Genomic DNA, 25,335 nt, shown 5'->3' on the forward strand with positions numbered 1-25,335 from the left:
AAACAAATAATTAAAGACAAAAACTAACAACAGTTATCTTAATCAACCAAAACAATAGTGAATCATACCTTGGGAATAGAGTTGTGCAAAGGATGAACCTTTGGGAATAGAGTTGTGCAAATAATGATTCAAGCTTCAGATTCACAAATACGCATCAATAGAATAATCAAAACAATTATTCTAAATCAGAATTAAAGCTGAATCTTCTACTTCGACAGAACTTTGATGAAATCAGATTTAAATATTCTGAAACTGCAATCTTCTACTTCGATGGAAGTTCGATTACTCTGAAACTGCTCAAACAAATCAACTAGATTCAACCAGATTCAAAACTGCATGTTTAAATCTGAATTTCCTCTGATTTCAACTACGAGCTCTCTCTAATCTCAGCTAAAACTCTTCCAACAATTTCTTCCTCTCTCTCAAAACTCGATTCTATCGAGAAAACTAAATCAGGGATGTTCGGACATATTAATTATAATGGAGGTTAAAAATGGAAATCAACTTTTCTTGGGTATTAAGCCGGTTGCAAAGATGCCCCTGAAGGGTGTTCGTGCAAAGCCCATGGATAGTAGGGGCATATATAACATTCCCACTAAATTAAGAGTTAAGTTAATGGGAGGAATAAAAGTAACTCCCAAATAAATTGACGATTCTCTTCTTTATATGCCTAAATGGGAGGAATAACTCTCAAATAAATGACATTAAATTAATGGACAATCAATTTAAATTCATTATCTTAGGTAAAATTAATATTATGTGAATTAATCTGGACCCTTCTTTATATGTCTAAAATATATATTGAAAATCTGAAATATGTAGCTCAATCTGGACCATTCTTTATATGCCAGAAATGTAACTGAATAACTTAAATAGGTGCCTAAATCGTGACCGTCTTTTATGTCCCCAAAATGTAGATGGCAATCCATATAGAAAAACATCATTGTCCCTTATAATATAGAAAAGGCAACATGATATATATCGTATCTAAAATACAGGATTTTATTTAGGTAATTGACCTGTAACACTTTAATCCACCAACATTAATATTCCACACCGGATGATTTTTATTTCAGAAATACTTCATCAACGCTAAATTGATTAACTTCTGCCACAAAACTCAAATCTGACTATTTACCATGAAAATGGGTGGAGATGATCAAAATGAGTGATCAGCATAAGTTTAGAAGTCCTACATTTTAACCATCATTAGTCATTCTCACTTTGGATGATTGAATCATCTTTTGGGGAACAACCAGCATTACCTCGGTACAAAATCGAGGACGTTGTATCACCTTGCCATTGAAGACAAACCAAAGTATGAGTTTGTTGATAAATTCATTTGTCAATGTACAGCCTTCGAATTGTCAAACAGCAAATCTATTTCCATCACTTAGTTTTAACCTTTCACAAAAACAAATAATTTCATAAAAGAATTGTGGTTGCTCCATGATTTATTTTTCATCATCATGATGGACATTAATCAATTGTACGTAATTATCTATTTCATGTTTTCAAGATCCTATATCTTGAAAAGACCATATATTTAAGCAATTACTCTATTACATATCTTGTTACCTTTTTTAAGATTTAAGTTAAATTAAAAAAAAAATTATTTATGAGATAACGGGACGTTTAAAACAGCCAATAGAAATACTTTGTTACGTGCACCCTTTTTAAAAGAGTGTGCACAAAATTGGACTCCACGTAACAGTACTCGGCGCTTTATGGATAGTTATTAATAAATTTTCTTAATTAATACTAATTAATGTGGTGGCATATGATGTAAATTATGTAATAAATATTAGTATTTAGAATACGGTCCGCGAGTTATAATCCCAAAGGTGTCGTTATCCATCCACAAAAAACCCGCCAAAACAAAAGTAACACAAAAACCCTAAAAAACAAAAGTAACACAAAAACCCCAAATTTTTTGATGAAACTTCATAGAATTTGACGAAACCAAATTTTGGTTTCATCATAAAATTTGATGAAACTAATTTTGAAATTTGGGGTTTTTGTATCAATTTTTTAAAATTTGGGGTTTTTGTATCAATTTAGTTTAAGATGGAGTTTTAATGAATCCCAACATTTGAGTGGGGTTTTTGTACCACAAGTTTGGTCACCTGGGGTTTTTATGACTAGTTTTGTTTAGAATAAGAATCAATAGCATGTGACGGTAATTACACGGAGGTAGTTGAATGAGATTTCTATAGACTTTCGTAGATTTTTTATTAGAGTGACTTCCAGAGATTCTCTGAGAATATAGAGATTTCTAGTGATTAACTGATGGTGGGTTTGGATGCAGAATCTTGAACATGGGATTTATGGGTACAGGGGATTTGGTGGAATTTTATTTTCCTCGATGTGTTTGGTTGCCCAAATCCGTGGAATTACATTTCCTACGGGAATCACTTTTCCACCACATCCTCCATACGGAGTCCGACCCCTCTCCCTAAGATTTGTTGGGAAACTCATCAAGGAATTTATTGACCCACTATTTTTTAACTTTAAATATCATATATATATATATATATATATATATATATATATATATATATATATATATATGCAATTTTAAGATTTTTAGAGTAATGTCAAACAGTATGTGGACTTTAAAACAAGAGAGTTCTATAAATCCTAGGAATTTTAACTGAGTTACCAAACACACGGAGCATGTACATGAATCCTTAAATTTGTAATCCCGTGGAATTATAAATTCCTTAAATTGTAAATTCCGCAAACAAATCCACCATGAGAATATAGTAGAGAGTCTTTGTGACTTATAGGGAAAAAACAATGAGATTTGTAAGGAGTCTCTGTGATGTTTATAGAAAAAAAAAATATATAATATCTAATCAAAAATTCAAAACATCTACCGGTTACTATATTATGCATGTTATAATCTTAATAAAAGTACCATATGCTTCAAAAAAAATTAAAAAAAATATCATGAATACCTAGTAAAATGTTCATTGCCAAAATAAATCCCATTGTTGTCTTATGCCTATGTTTTTATTCTCTTTTATTCCACATTTTATTTGCTATGCTATCGCCACTAGTTTACTATGCAAATGGTCTATTACTTGGTCATCAGCTCAAACAGAAAAAGAGAAAAAAAAAAGATGGTCATACTCTCAAAAATAAATATTCCTCAAATTTCCAAGTCTCCCAAGATATCACATCTTGAGGTGTTTGAGTGATTCTCATGAAATCCAATTGTACCGAATTTCTGATGATTTAAGTGACTTAAAAAAAATCTCTAACCAATAATAAGAGACATTAGGACTCTGAAAATCACTATGGAATACCAGTGGATTTCGAAACTCTCTGAAAGAAAATTTTGAAGATTCTCTATGCATTCTTCAAATTTGATGAAAAAGTTAAGGATGTCTGAATATTTGAAGGATGAAGATGGTTAATAAGGTGTTTTGACACTCTCTTTCCTCCAAATATAGGTATAGATAGGACAGAGAAGCCACTAAAAGTGTTCTTACAATGCATTTACACCGTCTTTACATTCATATACATAAACACATTTCCGCAGATTCTATAATCTAAATAAGAACATTCACCACATTGACTCCAAAACTGGTGCAGCTCAAGCCCGTTAAACGGCATATAAATTTACAGACTACAGAACTCGGAAGGCTTGAAAGTGCTTTTCTTTTTTCCAACATCTTTCAGGTCTCGGATGAAGTCAATGCAACTGACTTACCGACGCACAGTTAAAGTTGTCCAGAATATTTGATGTACCGAAGTTGCGACGCTTACCATCGGCCACATTTGAGAGCCGGAAGCCATGATTAGGGAGCTGATTGATGAGATTGGTTTCAAGCAAGCTAGCAACACTCTTGCCAGGGACTACAATGTAGAGGAATGGCACATTTTGCATACCTTCTTTTGAGCGATGTGCACGAATTCGGCCTTCAAGGTTATCCGTCTGATCAAAACATTTAATGTAGGTATTAGAAAATCAAGAAAAATTCCTGACAGCATATAATTAACAATGGGAGGAATTTTGTTGGCCCACATTCACTACAAATCAAGAAAATTTCCTGACAGCATACTATTAACATTGGGAGAAATTTTGTTGGCCCACATTGACTACAAATCAAGAAAATTCCATCTATAAATCGGCAAATTTGATCGAATCTCATGGTGAGGTTTCTCGTTACCCCCAGGATTAAGACAAGACAACATAATCAACTCTAAGATTAAGATGATTAAGATGACATATCAAACAAGTTTTTGAGCCACAATGATAAGAAATTACCTCCCCAATGTACAACTTCTTATCAGGCCTGAACAGCACGTAGACACACGAAGAACCTATCACCGCTGGAGGCGGTTGTTCTCTAGCAGCAACGGTAATACACATCACTTCTGCAGGTTCGGCTAGACTCCTTTGCTTGTGGAGCTCAGCCAACTTCTTCTGACAGATTACTGTAGTAGCAGCTGCAACTTCTTTTAGCAGGATTTCCATGGGGTTAAAAGTTTCACTCTTAAAGTTCATGGATTTTACTTCAATGGGACTTGATGGATCCTCAGTTTCACTGACCCACCCTTCGACAGAATCAGAGCTCCTATTATCTACCTCCATGTCATTTTTCTGTAAACTCAAATCCTTTCCACTGAGCGAAAGGTATAACTCACCGGCTCTCTGAATTACTGCTTCAGGAATCCCTTCCTCTTGAGCTGTTTCAAAAGCAAGGCTCTCTCTACAAATCCCATCTATCAGTTTCCATGTCGGTTTTGGATGTCCATTGACAATCTCAGTGCCCATTGCTTTGTAAACAGTATTATTTGTTTTCAATGGTAAACTGAAAATACCATGCAAGTGGGTGGAGATGATACCAAGGCAACCAATGTTATCGAGAGTTTCAATGGTGCTGCCAGCAATACAGGTCCCTTTTGCCGTTTCAGTTCCCCTACAAATTTCATCCACGAGAACAAGGCTTCTCGAGGTGGCTCCGGTGATAATAGAACGAATCTCAGACATTTCAATCTGAAGAATTGTGCAATATCAAATGAACAGAAGAATGTTCGGAGTTAGGAATACACTGATGACTAATCAATCTAAGTGCCCGGATAATAAGATAACAAATGACCCAAATGAAAAGAGAATAATAGCCGCACCTGAAATGAACTTTTCCCATCAGCAGGACTATCATATGATTTTATGTGAAGCATTATTGAATCAAAATGCGGAATCAACGCGAACTCAGCAGGCACCATCAAACCACATATTCCAAGCAATGCAACTGTGCAGATTGATCGCAGCAAACTTGACTTACCACCACCATTTGGTCCAGTCAGAATAAACAAGGATTGCATATCCACAGTATTTTGTACTGCACAGCCATGCGCAACATCAAACCAGTAAGGTGACAAGCCTGATATCTTCATCATATTCACTCCATCTACCGAGCTTTTATCCTACACACTTGAACATGTGAGAAGGTTAAAGATAAACTCCACTTGGTGTCTAGGAAAACTTTGCAGGACGTGAACAGAGAAAAAATGGCTTAATCTGTTAGAGAGCATGTTAAATTTGAGTTTGATCGGCGTTAAAATTTAAAACTTCACAGGTTTCAGACAAAAGGGTGTAGAAACTTTCAGTATTTTAGTACTACAAGAAATCCACCATTTTGCATCTCTGGTAGTGTCCAAAATACATTATTACAGAAGTTTAGGATAGCATCATAAAAAAAAGGATGCATGTTTTCATCGGTAAGGTCATGCAAATTTCTCTTGGATAAGTGAAGCCAGATTCAACATAGAAAAACAGCATAAGATAGAAAATTAGATACCATGTAGATGTTTTCGCCATTTAAACATGAATGCTGAAACATTTTTGTCAATACTTGCTTCCCCTGTCATATTTAGCAAGCAAATTTCCAAGTAAAGAAAAACACCACTAAGTTTAACCAACCTCAGCATAATAATCCACAAAACATGCTTACTAGATGGATTACTGATTTCATGCACCAGGAGCTACTAAAAAATATTACACAGTGGGTTTAACATAGATTGTACTATACCTTTGGTTTCATGAACTCGACTAAGGATGGAAAAATCCATTTCCTTCTTCTCCCTTCACTGAGAAAAATGTAAGCAATCAAGCTCATGTTGTAAAAATTGACAAGGATGTTTAGAAAAACAAACAGCAATAACCAACTAATTCACTAACATGAATAATTTTGGCAATAGAAACCAATGCAACTATTCAGCTTTCCAAACAGCATGCAGTCATGATAAATTTAATGCGGAATGAATATGAAATAGAGCTATATATATATAAAAAATAAAAATAAGAACAGTTCAGGATGAACCATATGATGGAAAAACTGAATATTTTATGGTTAAAGCTTTGTAAACAGGAATCTCAACCTCACATGAGAGAAAAGTGTCTTTGAGATGACAAGCAGCATGGAATTGAAAACAAGAACATTTATTTTAGTTTGCAACTCTGTAAAGAGTTCCTTCAGCAATTCCAAGACCCTAACTTTTGCGTTAGCACCTGCCTCGTGGTACCTGAAGCACAGACCACGGCAATGCCTTACAAATCGGTTTACTAAAATTTGACAACTGTTACTCCAATAGATACCTTGTAGGCAACCAAAACAATTACAGCGCATGCAAACCTATACCTATTTAGCGCGTCCTCGACTTTTTGGGTAGTAAACCATTCCTCCCCCACCTTTTTCCCTTTTGAATCTATAGCAGGTCTAAGCTGTTTGATTTGTTCTTCCCCAGGGGTACCCCCCCATACAGCAGGGGCAAAACGTTTACCCTTGAACCAAACTGCATCATGCTCTCTGGCAAACATTATTTCACCTTTTGGACCACCAAGAGGGGCTGTGGTAGCTTTTATTCTCGATATAATTGGAACGAAATCCCAGAAATGAAACGTAACTAATACTTCCGCCCGTTTTCATGCGTAAAACTGTTTTACGCGCGATCAAATTTAGTCTTCCACCCGTAGCGTCACACACCAGACTAAACTCAAATTTAGTCGTTTTTTTTGGTCTTTGATCTTTGGTTATACTCGCACCACTGCAGTTGCTCTTAGAGCATCCACAGTGGGCGAGTATAACCAAATTTATGGGATGAGATCGTAACACAGTGGGACGGAGTAAAGATCAAATTTGGACCAAAGATCAAATTCCAGACCAAATTTGGTCGCGACCAAATCCCAAATCCTAATATAGTCGGGCGTAAATTTAAAGTACGCTTGTTGCTGGACGGACACCCAACCATCCGCCCGTTCACTTACTCATCAGGCGGGCACCAAACCATCCGCCCCATTCAAAATGAAATTCATCAGGCGGACACCCAATCATCCGTCCGTTCACATTTCGTCAGGCGGACACCAAACCATCCGCCCCATTCAAAATGAAATTCATCAGGCGGACACCCAACCATCCGCCCGTTCACTTACTCATCAGGCGGACACCAAACCATCCGCCCCATTCAAATTTCGGGCGTAAACCAATTTTACGCCCCATTCAAGCGTACACCAAATTTACGCCCGTTTTCGTGCGGTGATTAATTTTACGCGCGACCAAATTTGGTCTTCTCCCCATAACGTCACAGTACAGATTAAACTCATATTTAGTCTTTTTTTTTTGGTCTTTGATCTTTGAGTTTAGTCGTACCATTGCAATCGCTCTTAAAGGTATAAACTACCTAGAGTAAAATGTATCCACGAGGATGTATTTTGAGGAAAGATGTAATGGTGAGTACAATCAATGCACTACTTGAGAGTCAAGGCCTTAGAGCAACTGCAGTGGTGCGATCAAAACCAAAGATCAAAGATAAAAAAAAAAGACCAAAATTTGGGTTTATTCCGTGTTGTGACGCAACGGTACATGATTAAAATTTCGTCAGACGGACTTTAAAAGTCCGTCCCATTTTTATTTTGTAAAATTTCATCAGGCGGACTTTAAAAGTCCGCCCCATTTTTTGTAAATTTCATCAGGCGGACTTTAAAAGTCCGCCCCATTAAAATTTCATCAGGCGGACTTTAAAAGTCCGCCCCATTCTTTGTAAATTTTAACAGGCGGACTTTAAAAGTCCGCCTCATTCTTTTTTTTTATTATTTAATTAAAATTTCATCGGGCGTAATTTAAATCTCCGCCCGTTAACAAGCGTACTTTAAATTTACGCCCAGCAACAAGCGTACTTTAAATTTACGCCCGACTATATTAGAATTTGGGATTTGGTCGCGACCATATTTGGTCTGGAATTTGATCTTTGGTTGGGATTTGATCTTTACTCCGTCCCAGTGTGTTACGATCTCATCCCAAATTTTTGGTTATACTCGCCCACTGTGGATGCTCTTAGTCGACCAATTATGACATGAAACCTACCAAATTTTTTAGCTCATTTGCCACCGCGTGTTGATCCAAAGAAGACTTTTACTGTTCCGGAAGTCTAAAGAATTGAATAATAAAATAAGAATATAGACACAGAAAGTGTTCCTACCAATGTTTTAAAAAGCGAAAGCGTAAATCGATACATAAATATTTATAAATCTATAGAAAAAACTTGAAAGTTGTCACCAGAATAAAGGGTGAAGATAATAGACTAATACTTTTGGTACACATTCTAGCTTGGCTAGAGTTCACAAAAGAAAAAAGAGGAAGAAGGGAAAAGAAATGTATAAAACAAGTAGCTAAATGAGACTATAGAATAGTCTGAGGGTTTTTCAATATTACTTCAAGTTATAGAAGCGCTAAACAGACGTCTAAAGCCTGTTTTGGGGCTTTAAATCCCCTGAAAAACTGATAGACAAAACTTATAAGCAAAGCGTAAGTATTAAGGCGTCTTGGAGGTGAAGCGCAAAAAAGCGGGTATTAAAGCGTAAGTTATTGCACTGGATAATAACTTGGTTTGATATAGGTCATTCTCAAGGTAATGTTTCTCAATCTGATACAGAGTATAAATTACACCTGCTTATGATAACTTTATGGTCTATCTGGAAAGATAGGTGTGCTGCTGTCTTTCAAAATGTCAAGCCAAATAGAATGCTATCCTTGGGTTCTATTTTAACTTTGGTGGAGAACTGTAAGACTAAGACTAATAATACTGACATTACTGCTGTTAGTATACAGGTACAAGATCACAACTGGGATCCTCCAGAAAGAGATTATGTTAAAATTAATGTGGATGCATCTTTTGATAAATTATCATATACAGGTGGAATTGGACTAATTTTGAGAACTTCTGCAGGTCAATGCATTAGAGCAAAAGGGTGTTTCTTCGATGGAGGAATGATAGAGGATCAAGAAGTGGAGCAGCTGGAAAGTTTGGCCATGAAGCATGCAGTGGATTGGGCAATTGCTGAAGGCTACTCTAAAGTTATATTTGAGTCTGACAATGAAGTAGTAGTAAGGTCGATAAATGAGCAAATCTCTTTAGTTCATTGGAGAAATCAAGGAACTATCCTTGATATTAAGTTTCTTTTACAAAACTATGAATTTTTTTCCTGTCATAAGGTGGTTAGGCCTAAGAACTATTTAGCAGATAAAATAGCTAAAAAAGCCAGAGTCAATAGTCTAAATTTTGTTCATGTTGAAAATCTCCCTCCAGACATCTTAGCTTGGGCAAGGGAGGATCTCACTCATTGTAGCCATCATATTTAATCAATGCAAAACCATCTTTGAATCAAAAAAAAAAAAGCGCGAGGCGAAACGCTTTTTAACACCATGGTTCCTACTAAAGTGGAATCTTCCCAACGTGTATGAAAGTAGTACCAATACATATTAAGAGAACCACCATGCATATATTATGAGAACCTGAGCCACCAGTATCTCCTTCCAACTACCCACAATAAGAAGACAATTATGACTGAAACATTAAAGATTTGTCAATCATGTCAAGGGTTGGGTAGAAAACAAGCTAAATGTTATCAATTGTGCACGCATTGCCATCGATTTTGATTAACAACACCTACACAGACTGGCACATAGAAGCTTAGGAATGATCATATGGATGTATGCTTAACAGACCTATAAAAGAAGTTACCATATAACAACCTTTGCAGCTGATACACACGTAAACTCAGGAATCGAGCATGTAACAGTGCTCATAAGCCTGCATGCCTCTGCGAAAGAAAGGACAATTTCAAATGTTTCTAGCTTCAGCTGTGTATGCAATGATAAAACAAAAAAGAAGAATAAAGAAAAGATAATAAGAAACAGAGGATCAAAAGACAATGCCTGCCTTGGATTGCCGATGCAATTGCATATGGTGGAGGGTTGAGAAGTAGATCCCTAAGATACCTGAAGAATAAACCAAAAATGGATAAAAGCCTTAAAAACGCCATATTCAGCCAGATAAAGAATGAAATAATTAACATATGAAAAGGAATAATAAAGCTGAAAAAGCTGTTATTCACTGCCAACCATTAATGACTATTTTTCAATTATTACTTCCTGGAGCTATAAGATACAACTTCCTGGAGCTATAAGATACAATATACTGTAGAAGCCTTTTGCTTACAGAACGGGAAGGCCACCACAATTTGATGGAAGCAACACCTTTAGCAAACTTGGTATTCCCTCTGTTGGTATGGCACCTAGAGAACACGCAAACACACTGAAAATCTCAACAAAAAAGTAAGTATAAAAGTGTAAGTATAGATGACAAACAAGAAGAGATTGAACCAACCAATTTGTGTAGCTGTTCCAAGGTGTAATGGACGAGGCCTTTTCTCAGAAGTCACGGTAACATTTCGAAATTCCACCTCATCATCAAGACCATAAACCTCCCTAACCTTAATAGCAAAAACAACTGCGACATATTAACGTCTTAAAATATCCCTTCAACAAACAACAATACTACAGGCCAAGTGTAAGGGAAGACCATTGATGGGACCTAAGTTTATATCTATTGAGTCTTCTTTGGTATGTAAAGTGCCAATAACTAATGTATACTAAGATTCAAACCTTGCACAAAACTTCGGTGACAGGGTTACCATCAAACCATTCGAATTGTCTTCCGTTACATTCGCCCCACAAATGCCCTCCTTCGCCAAATTCCCCCCAACGAGAAGTGCCTTGATACATCAAGTTATGTGACATATGCAGTTAAATAATGACACGTACTCAATTAACAGTAAACATGAATTTAATTACTTAAACATTATACGTAAGATAAGCCAGAACGGAAGAAAAATAACTCTTACTAAAAAGAAACGGGAAGAACAAAAGTAAAATCTCACTTCAAAAATCATGCAAACCTGAAGAATTATTTCTTAATGTTGTATGCAGATACAAGTGATGGTACCGACAAGTATGAAGCTTGGTTACTATAGCTTCTTCTGTCAAGCCATCTTCCAATGAAAATGTCTTCATGGTCTCCAGAACTGAAACTATGCAATAACCCTTTGCTGAACGAGATACCCCTGGAAATACCAAATAGAAACTGAAAGTGAGTAAGGGAAGACATTTCAAAAGAAAATAATACTGAAGACAACACTCAGTTTATACGGTGAAGTGTCCACACCAACAACAGGCATTGACTCAGGAAAATCAACATCGTGATCAACTCCAGCAAGACCAAATACATAAGGGCTACCTGGATGTGCATGCCTAAAAATTTATAACAAGTCAGATTAGTAATTAGTAAATGTGTCTGTGCAACAAACATTGTACGAATTTAGTGTTTTCCATGTTGTTTACAGTAGGTTAGTTCAATAATGAGGCTGCAACAAGATTATACGTATAAATCAAAAATGTTTACCCGGATATAAAGCGACCTTTACGAGAGCGGGCTTGAGTGGGACCCTGGACCTCTTCAACAATGCACTGCAAAGAACAAGATGGAGCGATAAATATCTCCACTATTGAAAGGTAACTGCATTTATTTTAACTAGTCTGACAAAAAAACTAGCATGGTACATTGGTACTGGTCCTACTGGAGTCACAGAAACATAATAGTTTCTAAACCGAAGTTAATCTTAGTCTTTCTAAAAGCTCCTCCGTCACCTATCCGAAGTTAATCTTAGTCTTTTTAGAAGCACCTTCATCACCAGGTATACTCACAACGATGCCAGGGAAGGTGGACTTCTAATTGGTTGAGAGAGTAAGATTCAGTTATCCGAGTGGAGTCTATGCTAAAAGCCTCGTCATTTTCTACAGACACCGGTATTTTGTACACAATTGATGCTTAAAATAGTTCTTGCATTACCAATGATTCTTTGAAGTTCACAAACACTGATGTGCTCGTCCATTGAGAACCGCATAAAATGGTTTTCAAGGCGTCATATAATCTGACAATATCTTACCAGGATCCATCTTTTTAATTTGGTACGGGAAAAGTGAAGACATGGAATAGAATCATGAACTATAAATGCATAGCAATGAATACTCATGCACATAATGAACTCAAAAATCTTTAACTAGTGATACTTACAACTGAGTACCCACAGCTTGTCAAGTCATCCAAAGTCTGCCGTAAGTTCTGTAGAAGGATTAGTTAATCAGAACACTGGCCCATGTGTTACTTAGTTGGTCATCAAAGAGGCATGCAACAATAATAATAAAGTTGAAAGTAATTGCAAATACGAAACTTAAAATGAAAGATAACATCAAATTGTCACCCCTTCATTAGAACTTCCCTTATTCTTTCTCATTAAAGAAATCCCACCATTCTACACATCATAACTCAGCCAATTATAATTGGGGTTATGTAAGTGAAGAGCATAACTATAAACAAGTTCATATAAACATCTCACAGGAGCAGGAGATACTAAGATAAACAAGTACCACTACAGGGCAGCCAGCTCTTGGAATACTATCTGCACGGACACCACCAAAAGGATTCAAACCAGCATGCTCAACTAGAACGCAAGCGCAATTCCAATAGCTTCATAAAAATCCCCAACCTGACATAGAACATTGAAAGGTTAAATCAATGAATCCTCTTACAAATGAGTATATTATTAAAAACCAGGTTTCGATCAATCAAAAACATACTCTACAAAGTAAAACTTCACGAGGAAACCTCGATTTGAATTGCAATATCTCCCAGTTAAGTGTTCCTTCTTTCAAACTACGTAAAAAAAATGGACTAAAGGTTGTCACATAAGCAAAGAAACAAGTGAGAATCGAACATACGGAGCCAAATGACATTAGTAAAATAAGACAATGGTCCATAGATGAAACAATCAGCTCAATGTCACACCTTCCGTTTCTCAGAGTGGCATCAACACCTAGTAGATTTGAGTATATGAGCCTCGTCACCAACTGAATGGTGGAAGATTTCCTAAACATTTGCATCTTCTGCAACACAAAAAAAAAAAAATTGCCAGCTAACAATTACACAAACATCAGATCAAATCTTTTAGCGCAAAACATTACTAAATATTTTTTAATAAGGAAGAAACTCCAATATGTTCTAACCTCTTTCCACCAGATAATATGACACTCATCTTTTTCATCTAAACCCTTTTTAGTTTCTTTTGATTTCTTTGCCGCAGCAGCAATAGTTGCTCTTAGAATCCTCTGTGTTTTAATAGAATTTACTGACCTTCTATTTCTGCATTTAACAAAAGATACACAAACCCTTCAGATAAACATTAAAAAATATAAAATCCAAGGCATGAATTTCATTTATTTGCCAAAAAAAAAAGGACATCAAACAATATTCTGATGAAAATTTATAACGAGAGAGAGGGATTACGATGGGAGTAGAGAAGAACTAAAAGAGTTATATTTGTGAAGAGAGTATGAATGAAGCAAAGCTAAAGCGCGTAATCTAGCGAGTGAAGTCATGACTGTTTTAGTTGTTAGCCAAATGCATTCTCCTCTGTCTTTCTCTCTCCTAAGGTTTTTCGTTTTGGTTTGTCTTCCCGCCACACAGCCACATAGAACATCACAAGAGAAATACTCCCTTCCCTATCTGGATTTTGGGGGATTGGGTTAAGTTAGAAAGACCCAATGGCCAAATCTAAATGCATGTTTTGGTTACGGTGTTAGCCTAACAGCAAGCCTCGTGTGGAACCGGCCAAGGAAGCCGAAACGGATAGGGGTTGGTTATGTCGCAAAGGGCAACCTAACTCTACCTTTAATATTAAATTCTGCAATATTGCGCCATGAGGGACTTCAAATTCTGTAACATTGTGTCATCGAGGATTCGAACATGGGACCTCCTAAAACGCATCAAACTTTTGAGCAACGGGGATGACCAGCTGAGCTAGCTACTGTCATGTACCCAAGAGTACGATGACAAGGTTGGATCAGAATTTGGGTAAGATAATCCTCAATTCTCACAAATTGAGGTGGATAGGGTTTATTCTCAAACCTCACGGTAAGAGTCTGCTAGTTCAAAGAACCAGTTTGAGACAATGTGACTGAAAATAGACTGATCGATTAATTGATAGGGTTTCTTACAGATTACTAGCATTATATAGCTAGGTCAAAAGATAAAGCAACCATTACTAAGGCACCCCTACAAATGATAATTACTAACTACTACTAACGACCCATTCCAATACGATAGGGGCACTCTCCTTTGATACCGGGTACATGACATTCCATTTCCCTTGAAAGCATCCTTGTCCTCAAGGATAAGAACTGAGTTTTGCTCAAGAAGGAAGAGTTGAGTTACAAGTTGTCTTAAAGTAACATGATAACGATGTCGATGTATAACTACTGCCCATATCAACCAGTGAAGACTTCTAAAACTGTAGCACTCCCCAGCTTTCTTTACATTTTGGAGCAAAGTGAAACTTAAAATTTTTCAGGAATTTCGCGATAAGGAGAGTTCACCTGACCGTCACAACAACTCCATCATAGATCCGCATCACAACTAGGAGTATCATAAAAAATGTGATACCAGAAATCTTTGTGTGAATCGATCTTAGCAGTGTGCTCGTTGACAATATGACAACTTCTTCGATCTCCTTTGGGTCCCATACGCCACAAACCAGTGAAAATGAATCTGAATTTCCACATGAAGTGATCCTGTTTAGATGACATTCTTTGCTTCTTAGGAGGTTATTTTCTTTTATTTATGAATCTAAAGACTATTTAGATGCCATTACTTCTTGTAGGATTGTTATTCTTGGGTACTGTTTCGATTTTCTGTGGAGCATTCAAATGTGACTTTGTTTGTTCAAAATGGTGATAGTTGTGATGATGGCCAGATGTTTCATAAAAGGCCTCAACAAAGCAATATTCCCTGGACAATTTTGATTTTTCAAGAGCCAAGGCATAGTGAGTCTGGCAATGCACAAAATTTGTTTGATCAGTTGCTTGGTGGTTTTAGATTATTTTTTGATGAGGTATTTATTTCTGGTTTATTCATTCTTAATGTGGGTTCACTTTCGCTGACATACTACAATGGAAAATTTGTTCATAGGCTTATTGGAAAGCACGGGTTTGAATCAGATTCATTGCTTTGTGCTTCAATTTTTTTGGTGTTGGTTAAATCGAGTACTACTGGTGCTAGCAGTGAGTTATTTGTTCAAATATCATAAATAAATAGAATTTTGAGCCTTTTAATGGTAATAGTAGTGGAACATGACAAGGCACTAGAAATGCTAGCTAGCATGTTTGAGGTTGTCGTGTGGAATTTGCTGGAAGGGGGTGCTTGTTTTTATCACCTACTTCCAAAGGATGCCTTGCGACAAATTAAGTTGTCAATTCAAGTGATTAAATTCTTGGACTCGGCTAGTAATTTTGTAGTGTTCCATTACCATTCTCTTATGCTGCTTCTTTCATTAATTAGCAGTGACTTCATCATTTTACGAATGGAGTTATCTGTGCGTTATATATTACATACACCTAATGTCTACAGCAGTTCTATGATACCAATGGGTATTTTGACAGCAACTCAGATCTTAGTCGTGGTATTTCAACTTCTTAATATGTTGTTGTGGGTAGGCTACTTGAGGTGGAATTTCCGATTGGTTCCATTTGGTTTGTGGTGTATAACAAGTGGTGTTGTTTTCACTTGGGTTTTTACTGATTTACTTGAAGAATCTATCTACACAGTGAGTGGCATGGGACGCTGTTCGGGTTGGGCAGAGTTTCCAGTGATGAGACTAGACCTGCTTGTTCAGATTGATACTCGTAGTGTGTTGAATTTGAAGGATCAAGGTTGGAGATATCAAGCTCTCTTATGTGCTCACTCTTCAATTGAAGTAAAGTTGCTGGTCCTTGTAGTGGAAATTGTTTTTAACTAGTGATGCTCACTTAGCTTATGTACTGCTCTTGGTAGTTACAGAAGAGGTTGTGGATCTACATTGTCCCACTGTACACAAGTTCAAGACTGGCGATGACAGGGGTACTCTTAGTACAACTTACCTTAGGGAAATGAGCACAAGGGGGTCAGGTCCACTTGTTGACCTTAAGAAAAGCACCAGAACCTTGTGTGATGGTCAATTCTTTATTAGGCTGGGAATTGAAGTTTTTAGCTTTGAGACTAAATGTTTGCTCCTGTTGACTCAAATTTTCTATGTCTGGATACGGGTTGATTACTTGATGTGAAAATTCAAATGGGAACCAACCGGTTGGTGGAGTGTAACAAATGTTGGTAGGAGTTTTATATGAGTGCTTTAACGACAACTAGAACTCCATGAGTTGTTTGTTTTGCAAAGCTACAGTCCACATTCTAATTGCAATTATTCTTATGAGAAGCAATCTGTTCCCGGTAACTTGGACCAGATGTCTTTCAAAGGCAGTGGAAAGTCATGTCTCTTCCCATTTGCTTAAAGTTCAAGGTCTGAATTATGGACATAAGGTATTTGACCGTGTCAAGGGGTTTCAGCACATGAGTTACTCTTGCTTTCTTATAAAATGTAAGTTGGCATCAACTGGTGATGCTCGGCTGAATGATGTACTGGTGCAAATTCCTGGTCAGGTTGCGATTGGTAGGGGATCGGAAACAAGGACATTTCTCTATGAAATTGATGCTTTCACATTTTTAATGGTATTCACACGAGTAGTGAGGGTTTACATTATTGGAATTCAAGTACGTAAGAACCTCACAGGAGTATTCATTGGCGTTGTGGCTACGGGTTTCTCCTGTGTACTAGACGGTGTTACAACTGCCATATCATCTGCAAGTTGGAGTGGGATTTACCGATTGCAGAACATTTCCTATTTCTACTCAATTGCTCCTCAACTATAGCAGGCGCTGACTCTCCAATTTTTGGTGATTCACTCAACTCTCATCTTTGAGGAAAAGGATGTTTTCGAGAGGACAGCAGTGTTGTGTACCCCTATGATGGGGAGGTGCCCATATCATGTGTAGTGTCGGTGTTATGGTTGGCAGACTTTATCTTATTAGTAGTTGATATTATCAATTATAACGTGTGGTCTAGATGTGCACACGTGGGCGAGTAATGGTCGTAGATATTAGGAAGGCAACCCTAGTTATATAAGTCACTGAGAGTCCTGTAATGAAGCTATGGAATTATTAATGAATCCAAATAAAAGCTATTGTTCTTCGTCTAGGTTGTGTTCTCTGAACCAGTAGGCTCTTACCGTGAGGTTTGAGAATAAACCCTATCTATCTTCACTAAATTATTAACCCAACCTTGTCATTATACTCAGGCACATCACAGCTACCCGTTTTTATTATTTTTTATTTTTTTCTCATATGATTGTGAACATGTACCACAGTAGTTGAACAGGTTGTCGTGCTAGCCTACCAGCGAGTCTCATGAGAAATCAACCAAGGGAGCTGATTATGTCGTAAGAAGGGCAAGCTAACACTACCTTACATGTCAAATTCTGTTGCGCCATCGGTGATTTGAACCTGTTACCTCCTGCAGCGCATCAAACCTGTGAGGAACGAAAATGACCAACTGAACTAGCTACCGTTACATTTATTTTTATATGAATTATTTTGAAAACCGTGAGGGTTTAATATGGAGTGGGAGACCCCAACAGCCTAACCCAAGGCGCAATGCAACAAGAAAAAGGAACTGAAAGAATTGAAAATTCATTAAAGAATAATAGTCACCTAGAAGAGGAAAATCATGAAAAATCACACAGAACGGACGCTAATAGCATGTTTGGATACCATAAACAGAAATATAGCGCTTATGTTTTTCCATAAATAGATTCGATCTCAGAAATCAGAAGCAAAAACAATTTGCTTCACAAGTTTTTGCTTATAGAAGTAATTTTGATATTGTGTTCCCAAACTAATTTCTCAAGTATTATCCAAACATGTTATAATCTAAGTCTTATGCCTTGAAAATTGCTGACACGTTAGTTAGAGGAACGCCAACGTCTTATGGTGAGTGCGAGGATCCATACCTCGCTTCACATTAAAAGTTGAAAAGGAAATTTATATCTCGCTTGACCATTGACTGAGTTGACTGGAGAGTATTAAAGTATGAGGAACACTAGTACAAATCTTCACATATGCCACACTTAATCACCGTGTCCATAGGCTTTTGGCCATGAAAAATTTTCACTCTACAAATGTGGCATCAGGTGCCATGACAATTGGGTAACTTTATGGCTACATAAACTTTGAATGACTATAAAATATGATTTATCATGGCCATAACGTTATAACCGTGTCTATATGGTACACTTTTCTTTTTGTGTAGTTGAGCATTTTTCCTTTCACCATGGTCATAAGATCCTTATAGACATGTAATTTAATTTGAACGTGGACATCGGTTACCTTAAAGCTACATGAATTTTGATTAAACCGTGGCCTTCGTTATCAATTGGACATGCAAAATCTGTTTTATCGTGACCAATCCATAACTTACAGTTACGCAAATATCATACACCATGGTTATTATTTACCTTTATTACACAGTGAACCAATAAAACCATGGCAATAAAGTCTTTATAAACACAAACTATGGATTCAACGTGTCTATTGTTTACTTTAAAAGCCACATGCATTCATTTTGTTCGTGGCCATCGTCATCTTTCAGCCATGCAGAGAGCATTTAAACATGGGTGCATATATGACCTATCAGCCATGCAGATAGCATTTAAACATGACGCATATATGACCTACGGCTAGGAGTATTTTTCGATTCAGCCAATATTTAGCTATGAATTGCTGGCCGGAGTTGGGCCGACAGATAATTATATACGTCACAAATTAATAAGGAAAACCGAGGAATATTGCAAAAGCCAAAATAAATACTGCCTCGTCCGTTTTTAAAAAATAGGCAGGTTTTTTTTTTGAATATGTCAAAAAAATAGACTTGTTTCCATATGTGTAAAGTCAAATGTTATGATTTTACTACTATATACCCATAGAGAGACCATTTCTTTCTCTCCATTTTACTATTATACCCATTAAAAGCAAACGTCTGAAAATGTCAGTGGTATACTCAACTGACATGAAGAGTTATCACATATTCAAAACAACGGAGCCATCACCTATCAGGCATCTTTTGAATAGGAAATGGAAATTAGTTGTTCTCCAGGATAAATACTAAATAGAATGGAAAAGAAAAAACCCGAAAATATTCTTTCCTTCATTTCATTTACTTGTAGGGTAGTGAATTTATACCACCATTTTTCAGCTTTACATGTTACATAGGTCCAAAGATCAAAACAATCTCAATAAACCTTATATAAAATTTGCGGAAAACTTATAAGGAAAAGAAAAATTACATCACCAAAAATTTGAAGAAAAAAAATGGGAGAAAAATTGTGCATACAATTTAAGATCCAGAGCGAATCCTTACTAAATAACTCTCACCACAAATATGTGAAACCCTAAAAATCAATCAAACCTTAATTCCCGATAAAAAATATAAAAGACGAATTACCTTGATAAGGATTGTATCACCGTGAAAGGGTTGTCACTTCTCCATGGTCTCGGGGTTTGTGGGTACAACAGAGTTATCACCATTCACCGCTTAATCCACAGAAAATTAACCTGGCGTTTTTAGGGGCCACTCAAAAGGATTTAGGGGCCAACAATAAAACAAAAAAGGTCACCCAAAGGGAAAATGTAGCCATCCCTTATCTCGCGTAATTCGTAATGGCGAAATTACCCTTATATATTCGGAGGATATGATAACATTGTTACCCTCCGAATGCAATCGGAGGCCAAAATATTTGCCAGACGTCCGATTATACGAGGTGCAGTATTTCTTGCACCATGTTTGTTTACTCCTGACTCATCTGAGTCGTCTGGATCTGAATCATCTGGATCTGAGTGAAATCACCTGACTCATCTGAATCTGAGTCGATATGTTTGTTTTGAGTCAGATCTGACTCATCTGACTCGGAAATAAGTGAGTCAGTGGGTTGGTCCCATGAGTCAGGGGTATTTTGTTACCTGACTCAAATGAGTCCGAGTCAGGGGTTATGTCTGAGTCAGAGGTCGAGTCAGATCTGACTCAAAATGGAAAACAAACGGTCTGACTACTGACTCGGTCCGAGTCAGGGGTTGACTCAGATTCAGATGTCGAGTCAGCTGCAAACAAACAAGTTCTTGGTTCGTGTTTTGGATTCAGCATTAATCGGGAGTTAAATATATTACAAAACCTACCGATTATAAGTTGCCGCAAATTCAAATTTTGAAAGCTACCATAATTGGTAGATATGCTAAATCCAATACCTACCGATTATTGGTTTCTCCACATTCAACTTTCGTCAAATTAGCCGTTGGAGTTTTTGGGAAAAACAAAAAGAGCCGTTGGACCCTAAACCTATATAAAGAAACTCATATCTATCACCCCAATTGCACCAAACTCTTTCCTCTCTTCAGTTTTAATTTTCATAACAAAAAACATGGATATTGCTTTTGCCGAAGAAGAAGATTGTGCTATTTATAGAGCGTGGGTTGTGGTAACTACTCATGATCGTGTTCACAAGCTCCACAAATCAGAATCCAAAGAGAAGATATGGAACCGTATCTTAATGGTATTTGAGGCCTTAGATGGTAATCGAATTCGAAGATCATCCAATGACATTAAGATGAGAAAGAATGCGCTAGATAAGGAGATTGACAAACTTGAAGATGAGGAACGGTTTGTTAGGAACGCTTTTCCTTGGTGGACGTATGAAAAACGAGTAAGTATCTCTGTAACTCCAATTCACATTAACAAAAGTTAGTACTAACTTGTTACTCATTCGTAATTTCAGAGAAATCTTGCGGATCGCCGGTATGTGGACCTCTACGGGAAACGATTTGAACATGAAGGATGCTACAAAATCAAGAGGGACAATTTCTATGGTCACTGGAAGTTATGATCTGTTTTAATACTTTTATGGTCAATTAGGAGTACGGATTTAGGTGCTTTTGACGAAATTGTAAGGTTAAGGCCGTTTGAACTTTATGTAATGGATGTAATCGGAGTATTATTAATATAAAAACTAGCCGATTATACGAAATCGGTAGATTATTTTGTTAAACAACCTACCGATTGTAATATTCGGTTATTTTATGAGTCAACTTTCTTTCCGATTATGGTGTTGTTTGGTTCCAGGAAATAGTTTTTTTTGAACTTGTAATATTCGGAGGATAATGTTTTTGTAAAGTTCCGAATGTACGATGGCCCAAAAATCAGAATTTGGAAAAACTTATACTTTTCAAATTTTGTCTTTGAAATAATCGGACGTTAAATTAGTTACCAAAACTTCCGAATATGGGATGTTTAACCTTCAATATGGGCCCTTGGAACCACCTGGAGCCATGGCGTGGTTTGTTTTGAACTTGTGATATTCAGAGGATAGGTTTTTTATAAAGTTCCGAATGTACGATGGCCCAAAAATCATAATTTGGAAAACTTATACTTTTCAAATTTTGTCTTTGAAATAATCGGACGTTAAATTAGTTACCAAAACTTCCGAATATGGGATGTCTAACCTTCAATATTGGCCCTTGGAACCACCTGGAGCCATGGCGTGGTTTGTTTTGAACTTGTGATATTCGGAGGATAGGTTTTTTATAAAGTTCCGAATGTACGATGGCCCAAAAATCAGAATTTGGAAAAACTTATACTTTTCAAATTTTTTCTTTGAAATAATCGGAAGTTAAATTAGTTACCAAAACATCCGAATTTGGGCTGTCTAACCTTCAATATGGGCCCTTGGAACCACCTGGAGCCATGGCGTGGTTTGTTTTGAACTTGTGATATTCGGAGGATAGGTTTTTTATAAAGTTCCGAATGTACGATGGCCCAAAAATCAGAATTTGGAAAAACTTATACTTTTCAAATTTTGTCTTTGAAATAATCGGACGTTAAATTAGTTACCAAAACTTCCGAATATGGGATGTCTAACCTTCAATATTGGCCCTTGGAACCACCTGGAGCCATAACGTGGTTTGTTTTGAACTTGTGATATTCGGAGGATAGGTTTTTTATAAAGTTCCGAATGTACGATGGCCCAAAAATCAGAATTTGGAAAAACTTATACTTTTCAAATTTTGTCTTTGAAATAATCGGAAGTTAAATTAGTTACCAAAATTCCGAATTTGGGCTTTCTAACCTTCAATATGGGCCCTTGGAACCACCTGGAGCCATGGCGTGGTTTGTTTTGAACTTGTGATATTCGGAGGATAGGTTTTTTATAAAGTTCCGAATGTACGATGGCCCAAAAATCAGAATTTGGAAAAACTTATACTTTTCAAATTTTGTCTTTGAAATAATCGGACGTTAAATTAGTTACCAAAACTTTCGAACAGTAGGTGGGCATGTGTGAACAATCGTGAGATTGTCACCACTAGAAGAACACAACTCCAACTCCAATTTGTAGTAATCTCCCATTTTCTCCAGAGGTTGATGTTGTATATACACGTGTTGTCGCATCACCCTAGAGGGGTTATACATCACATATCTTGTGGGGCGCCACAATGGTCCAAAATAAAGGGACAAGTCCGACGGAACATTTATATGCCCACTGACTCGATCTTCCTTGTATGGATCAAAGCATACGTCTGAGGCCTTCAATTGGTCCAAAATCTCCCTCATGCGAATCAAATGCTGCTCCTTTGTCCTAGAACGGTTGTCTTCAAATATATACTTTGTTCCTCTAGGAGTACCTTTGCACCACCCCGGGTTCTCTCCGGCCAACTTCAGGATAGGGAAGTGGTCATAGATCCATGCCTATATACATAAGAAACCAAGTTTTAGTAAATAGATTGTGTATATTCGGTAGTAATTTCCAAACATAATTTCCGATTATATATAATCGGAAACAAAACTGAGTACTATCCACCGAATACCAACATTCGAAATATATGGATCATTTCCTACCGAATATGCGTCATTTGGAGTTCAGTAACCTATAGTTTTTCTGGCCTGTATATTCGGTTCTAATATCAAAAGAATATTTCCGATTGTATATAATCGGAAAACAATAAGTACCTAGCCACCGAATAACCAACATTCGGAAAATAAGATGGATCAATTCCTACCGAATATGCGTCATTTGGAGTTCAGTAACCTATAGCTTTTCTGGCCTGTATATTCGGTTCTAATATCAAAAGAATATTTCCGATTGTATATAATCGGGAAAACAATTAAGTACCTAGCCACCGAATAACCAACATTCGGAAAATAAGATGGATCAATTCCTACCGAATATGCGTCATTTGGAGTTCAGTAACCTATAGCTTTTCTGGCCTGTATATTCGGTTCTAATATCAAAAGAATATTTCCGATTGTATATATCGGAAAACAAAGTAAGTACTAACCACCGAATAACCAACATTCGGGAAAAGAGATGGATAATTTCCTACCGAATATGCGTCATTTGGAGTTATGGATATGCATCATATGTATTGTCTACTGAATAACTATAGAGTGAGTTATAGAGTTAAAGAAAAAACCTGCAATAGAGCCACATTCCCGGCAACTTGGCAGGTTCCTAGCCTCGAAGCCTTTCTCAACTCTTCCATCAAGAATGCTAGGCATGCCGTGCCCCAAGAATAGTCACCGACTTCATGGAGAGGATCCAAAAGTTGTATAAGGTTGGCGTCGATCCGGTTGCCAGAAGTATTGGGGAATATGACACATCCCAATACACAAAGGAGATATGCGGTGGCAGCGTGGTTCACTTGCTCATCAGTTAACGTTCCATTCTTTTCCTTCTCCAAGGTGCCTCGAAACATATTCATCAAAGCTGTAATGTTGATCTGTCTTGTTCTGTAACTTGCATGCCTCCTAAACTCTGCTGTTGTTGTCTCTTCATCCCAACCTAAGCACTTGTTAGTTAGAGAATAAAGTTGTGCCCAACTTAACTGCTTTGTGTAGTTAAACTTCACAGCTGTGCCTTGGTCGGGAAGGTTAAGAATCTGCACAACATCATCCGGGGTGATCGTCATCTCCCCAAACGGCATATGGAAAGTATCGGTCTCAGGATACATTCTCTCCACGAACGCCGATATGGCCACACGATCATGTTCCAACAATGAATTCTCGGCGGCATTAGCTAACCCCGAGTTGGCAACAATTGTCTTGAACCTTTCACATTCACCGGATAAAGGCCACGCAAGCATTTTTGTTGGTGCGGCGGTAGGTTTGAGTAGACGGACCGCATCTTGATGATCCTATTAATACAAGTATTACGATATAACACATAGACAATACATTAATAAAAAATAGTAATTTTATTACCTCGGTTTCATAATTTCTCTGGCCCATGAGTCTTTGTATCCAAATAGCAATTTTCCTCCATCCGCTGGTAGTCCAAGGATTGTGCCTGCTGGAATACCCTTCTTCTTCAAGTGCTGAGGGACAAGATGTGATGCTTTCTTAGCAATATCCTTCCTTACACATCTTTTCCTTTTTCTTTTTGGGTACCACTTGGTTGTCCTTCTTCTTCTACTCTTGCCACTGGATCAACTGGTTCAACACTTGGTCCTGCACTTTGTTGAGCGGCTTGTTCAACACTTGGTCGCACCCCTTGTTCACTGCCTTGTTGTTCAACAGTTGGTTGCACTCCTTGTTGACTGCTTTGTTCTTGTTCGCTTTGTTGAGCACCTGAATTATCTTTGGCACTCCTTTCCCTCCTAGCACTAGCTGTCACTTTCTTCCTCCCTTCTCGACTTTGTCTAAACAACAAAGAAAGGAACAATATTTACAAACTATACAATCGGAAGACAAAGTATGGAAATATAACCCGAATGTACACATTCGGACGTAAGAAGACACATATTGTTCCCGAATACAAAACATCGGAAGCTAACTAAACATATTTGCAACCGAATATACATCAATTGGAGTTCAGAAGCTGTAAATTTTTCATCCTACACAATCGGAAGAAAAGTGCACCTCTATAACCCGAATGTACAAATTCGGAAGTAAGAAGACACATATTTTTTCCGAATGAAAAACAATCGGAATATAACTAAACACGTTTACAACCGAATATTCATCAA

General features: G+C 37.2%; 1 pseudogene; it reads right to left on the reverse strand.

Annotated features, from left to right (window-relative positions):
- Positions 1–3,504: 3,504 nt before the first annotated feature.
- Positions 3,505–14,815, reverse strand: LOC113333584 (annotated as a pseudogene).
- Between the last annotated feature and the right edge of the window lie 10,520 nt (positions 14,816–25,335).

Source organism: Papaver somniferum, unplaced genomic scaffold (genome assembly GCF_003573695.1).
Source record: "Papaver somniferum cultivar HN1 unplaced genomic scaffold, ASM357369v1 unplaced-scaffold_133, whole genome shotgun sequence".
Lineage (NCBI taxonomy): Eukaryota > Viridiplantae > Streptophyta > Magnoliopsida > Ranunculales > Papaveraceae > Papaver > Papaver somniferum.